The sequence below is a fragment of the Petaurus breviceps genome, unplaced genomic scaffold (genome assembly GCF_028583685.1).
Source record: "Petaurus breviceps papuanus isolate PSGF00001 unplaced genomic scaffold, PetGlider_PUasm1.0 173, whole genome shotgun sequence".
Lineage (NCBI taxonomy): Eukaryota > Metazoa > Chordata > Mammalia > Diprotodontia > Petauridae > Petaurus > Petaurus breviceps.
Genome location: NW_027185759.1, coordinates 18363917 through 18368916, shown reverse-complemented (window position 1 = coordinate 18368916; position 5000 = coordinate 18363917). Strand labels below are relative to the sequence as shown.

Sequence of the window (5000 nt, the reverse complement as noted above, 5' to 3'; positions counted from 1 at the left end):
GGATACTGCTATCCTCAAAGTCACCTGGGTTTGCAACCTTACTGTCATTCTCAACTTATCACTCTTACTCATGCCAAATCTTGTCATTCCCACCTCTACTATGCTTCTCCTATACATTTCCCTCCCTCTACTCACACATTTGAAGGCAGGGGAAGTATCACTTTTATATTTGTATTCCTAGTATCTAGTACACAGAAGGCGTTTTATTTATTAATTCAATTAAATTTTTTGAACAGAATAAAATTAATAAAATTAGTAAGTTAGATTGATTGATTTCTAAGACCTCTAAGACCATGATCTAATTATTCATTTAAAAAAAATTTAGCAAAATCATCCATCTGTCACAGTGACAATGGAAAAATAATATTTCATGTAATATAGAGCTATGGAATAGTAAGTATGGAATAGAAAGGTGTAGCACTAAAGAAATAAAAGAAATTGAAGGAATTAGAATGCACAATGAGGAAACAAAACTATCTCTCTTTGCAGATGGTATACTTAGAGAATCCTAGAAAACCAACTAAAAAATTAGTTGAAATAATTAACAACTTTAGCAAAGTTTCAGGATATAAAATAAACCCATACAAATTATCAGCATTTCTATGCATTGCAAACAAAGTTCAGCAAGAAGAGAAAGAGAAATTCCATTTAAAATACTGTGGACAACTAAAGTAATTGGAAATCTACCTGTCAAGACAAACTCAGGAACTGTATTAAAACAATTACAAATATTTTTACACAAATAAAGTCAGATCTAAAGAATTAAAAAATATTAATTGTTCATGGGTACGCTGAGTCAATATAATAAAAATGACAATTCTACCCAAGTTAATTAATTTAGTGCCATACCAATACAATTACCAAAAATTATTTTACAGAGCCAGAAAAAATAATAAAATTCATTTGGAAGAACAAAATGTCTTGAGTATCAAGGGAATCAGTAAAAAAAAAGATATGTGTCGGGCGGCTAGGTGGTGCAGCGAATAGAGCAAAGGCCCTGGAGTCAGGAGGACCTGGGTTCAGATCCAGCCTCAGGCACTTAACACAAAAACTAGCCATGTGACCTTGGTCAAGTCACTTAACCCCAATTGGCCTCCAAAAAGCAAAAAAAAAAAAAGTCAAGGAGCTTGGTTAGCTTTACCAAATCTCCAAACATATTACAAACTGGCAGTCATGAAAACAATCTGGTACTGGCAAAGAAAATAGAGAGGAGGATCAGTGGAATAGATTACATACACAATACATAGTAGTAAATGGACATAATGATCTAGTGTTTGATAAAAACTGCTGGGAAAACTGGAAAGGAATTTGGCAGAAATTAGGTACAAACAGACAGTTTGGCAGAAATTAGGTTACATCACAAACTAAGATAAGGCCAAAATGGATAAACGACACAAAGTGTGCTATCATAAGTAAATAAGGGGGCATAGAAAAATGTGCCTGTCAGTTTTATGAATAAGTGAAGAGTTTATGGCCAAACAAGAAATAGAGAGGATTAAGGGAAACAAAATAGATAATTTTAATTACATGAAATTAAAATGCTTTTGCATGAACAAAAAACTAATGCAGCCAAAATTAGAAGGAAAACAGAAAACTAGGAAATTTTTTTACAAGTTTCTCTGATTTCTCATTTTTCAAATATATAGGGAGCTAAATTTATCAAAACACAAATCATCCTTCAGATTATAAATGATAAAAGGATTATAAATGGTAAACAGACAGTTTTCAGAAGAAATTAAAGCTATCAATAGTCATATAAAAACCCTACAAAACACTACAGATCAGAGAAATGAAAATTAAAACAGTCTGAGACACCACTTCACACCTGTCACATTGAATAACATGACAGAAAAGGAAAATGACAAATGCTAGAGGGAATGTGGAAAAATTGGGACACTGATGCTCTGTTGCTGGAGTTGTGAACTAGTCCAATCAATCTGGAGAACAATTTGGAACTATGCTCAAAGGGCTAAAAACTGTGCCCTTTGATCCAGAAATATTACTAGTAGGTCTGTATCCCAAAGAGATCAAAGAAAAGGGAAAAGGACCTATTTGTACAAAAAAACATTGATAGCAGCTCTTTTTGTGGTGGCAAAGAAGTAGAAATCAAGGGGAAGCCCATCACCTGGGGAAGGGCTGAACAAGCTGTGGTATATGATTGTGATGGAGCACTGTTGTGCTGTAAGAAGTGAGGAGCAGCATGGTCTCAGAAAAACTTGGGATGACGTATAGGACATGATGCAAAGTATAGTGAGCAGAGCCAGGAGAACACTACACTCTGTAAAACTATCTGAAGGCTTATCAGCTACTCTGAGCGAGACAAGGATCTGGGACCATTCCAAAAGACTCACGAAAAATACTACCCATCTCCAGAGAGAGAAATGATGAACTCTGAATGCAGATCACAGCATGCTTGTTTTTACTGTCTTTACTTTTATTCTCTTTGTGCTTTCTTTTTCGGCATGGCTAATATGGAAATGTGCTTTACATGACTCTACATACATAATCAAAATAAAATTTCTTGCTTTCTCAAGGACAGAGGAGGCAGGGACAGAATAGCTAAAAAACCAAATAAAACAATAATAATACCAAAGACTTAGAGAGGCCCCCAGCAAACTGGGTGGTGACCTTCCTGTGGAAGATTGATGAGAGGATAGTCAGTCAATCAGCATTTATTAAGCACTCCTTCTGTGCCAGGCCCTGTGCTAAGTAAGCCCCAGAGAGATTAAAAAACAAACAAAAAACCAGCATGGATGGATTGCATTTTGTACCAATGGAAGGAGTACACACAGAGTAATCAAGATCTGTTTAAATATAAAAGCAGGAGTAACTCAAAATTTCTGTCATTTTTAAGTGTATAGCTATGTATTTTTCTTTCCAAAGACATCTGCTTTTAGGAGTATGGCCTATATTCTGTCCAATATGTCTAAAGTTCAAGCCAGCAGCCAACAGACCAGCAGCCTAGAGGGTTCTGACATGAAGTTAAGACTCACAGTGAATTCTAAAGGTCAGCATTTTAATAGGTGTCCATATAAAAGATAGGAGTTAGAATAAGCTGTTAAAAGAACAGTCAGGTCAGGATTAGAGAGGAAGTGTACACATCAGTAATTGAGGAATTCACAGAAACATAGATCTTAAGAGCTGGAAGAGACTTCAAGCGATATTTGGTCCAGGCTCCCTGCCTTTAGGTAGGTAAGGTATTATTATCACTCTTTTACAGAAGAGGCACTGAAGGCCAAAGAGGTTAAGTGATGTGCACAAGATCACAAAGCAACTAAGTGGTGAAACAGAAACCAGAAACTAGGTCTCCTTCTTCTTTCAAAAAAGTCGTTTCTAAAAGGAGTTGTTCCAAGTTTTCTTAAGTTTTTCTGCTGTCATGATGAGAGCTTTTGAGAATATAAAGGGCAGCTGGAAAATCAGGGTTGTGAGTCTTTTGGGGCAGTAATAAGAGCACAAACAGAGAGTAGCATCATCTTGAATACTAAGGAAAGCAAACACCTGGTGATGGGGCATCTCATGGCAACCATATTCATAATGACAATTTTAAAGAGGTGATCACTAACATTCTGAGGTTGAAAAACAGCTGCAAAACTACAAAAAAAAAAAACCCAACCTTATTGAAGTGACAGGAGTGTAATAAGTCGCAGTTGCACTACATAAAGTATTTAGGAATGTCATATGGGTGTGTCCTAAAAGGCATCCTTAAACAGAGGATCCTTAAACAGAGTTAGGGTAGAAAAGCAGCCAGTCGAAAAAAAGATTTTATAAGAATGCTATCTCAGAATCAGAATTGAAAGGGATGTCAGAAGTTCCCTAACCAAATCCATTCTTGGACCCAAATTCTCTTGACAACATGGCAATCCCAACCCACTGGGCCCTGGGGGAAGCTTGTCCTGCTTTTGGAGAACTCTAACTGGTAGGAAATTTTTCCTTAATTCAATCCTCAATCAGCCTTTCTGCAGCTTTCATGCAGTAGTACTAGTTCTGCCTTCTGGGGTCAAGTATAACAATGCGAATTTCTCTTCCATGTGACATGTCTTCCTCATTTATTCTGTGGTTTACTTCTCCATGCATAAAACAGGAAGAATGTCTGACATCTAAGTAATTGGCTACTTCCACCCTTATAAGTAACTTTTAAAAAAGCAGTCCTTAGGGGTGGCCAGGTGGCGCAGTGAGTAAGAGCACCGGCCCCAGAGTCGGGAGACCTGGGATTGGTTCCAGGCTCAGATACTTAACACCCACACAAAAATAACTGTCTGTGTAACCTTGAGCAAGTTACTTAACCCTGATTGCTTAAAAAAAAAAAAGCAGTCCTTAGATATACTGATGGAATCAAGTCAACAGAAATAACAATGAAAGTGGTGTTCCCCTTCTTAAATTTTTCAAGATTACTTCATTTGTATAATTACGGTATACCATACATTACACACAGTAAGCGCTAAGTAAATGCTTACTGACTGGCTCCCTCCCCGTTCCCTTCCTTTGTTGTACACTTCTCTCTGCACATGCTACTGCTGTACAAGGGCTGCTTGAGGACCAATCCTGGGTCATTTTAAGCTTTGTATTCCTGGTACCGAGCAGTAACTAGCACAGTTTGGTGCTGAACCAGTTGGTACTTAATAAATGTATGTTGAATTACATTTGTTGATTTCTAAAAATGTGCCGACATTGACAAATGATGTAAAATGGCCATTTTTTCCTTTTCTACTAGGCCTTTGCCATATCAGGTTAAATCAAGCAATCAATCAACAAATATCTATTTAGTTCTTACTGTGTGCTAAGCACTATATTAGGAGCCAAGCATACAAGTACAAAGAGGCAGAAGATATGGAAGAGACAGGGAAGAAGAAGAATGTGATAAGCCAGGAGCTTAGCTTCTGGAGAGAGGTGAGAGAATGACCATGAAGGTTGGTCAGTAAGCCACAGTCACATAATTTGGACTGGATGAATAATTTTGGTTGAAGAGAAATTGTTCACTTCATACACTGATTTTCTTTCAG

At 37.0% G+C, this 5000-nt stretch overlaps 1 protein-coding gene across 6 annotated transcripts in view; it reads right to left on the bottom strand.

Moving 5' to 3' along the window:
* Positions 1–5000, bottom strand: part of RSRC1 (arginine and serine rich coiled-coil 1) — a 428038-nt gene that overhangs the window by 106928 nt on the left and 316110 nt on the right. The gene's annotated exons all lie outside the window — the stretch shown is intronic.